The following is a 272-nucleotide window of genomic DNA, read 5'->3' on the forward strand; positions in this document are numbered from 1 at the left end:
CGCGCTGCGCGGCCCAGGGCGGAGCAGAGAGGAGGGGAGCGGTGCCTAGCCCGGCCCGGCCCAGCCCAGTCCGGCCCTTCGCGGCGCCGCCCAGCGCGGGGCTTTGTTACCCCGCATGCAGCATCCGCCGCGGTGGCTGCTATCCCCGCCCGGCCCCCCGCCCCGCGGAGCGCTCGGGAGGCGGCGCGGTGGGGACACCCCGGCGGCAAGCCCGCCCCGCGCGATGCCCGCCGTCACTGCCGCGGGCGGTTGGGCCGCCGGCGCCTCCCCCG

This window comes from Neopsephotus bourkii, unplaced genomic scaffold (genome assembly GCF_033783945.1).
Source record: "Neopsephotus bourkii isolate Nb327-2 ecotype Australia unplaced genomic scaffold, CSIRO-AGI_Nbou_v1 NB_1376, whole genome shotgun sequence".
NCBI classification, from domain to species: Eukaryota; Metazoa; Chordata; class Aves; order Psittaciformes; family Psittacidae; genus Neopsephotus; species Neopsephotus bourkii.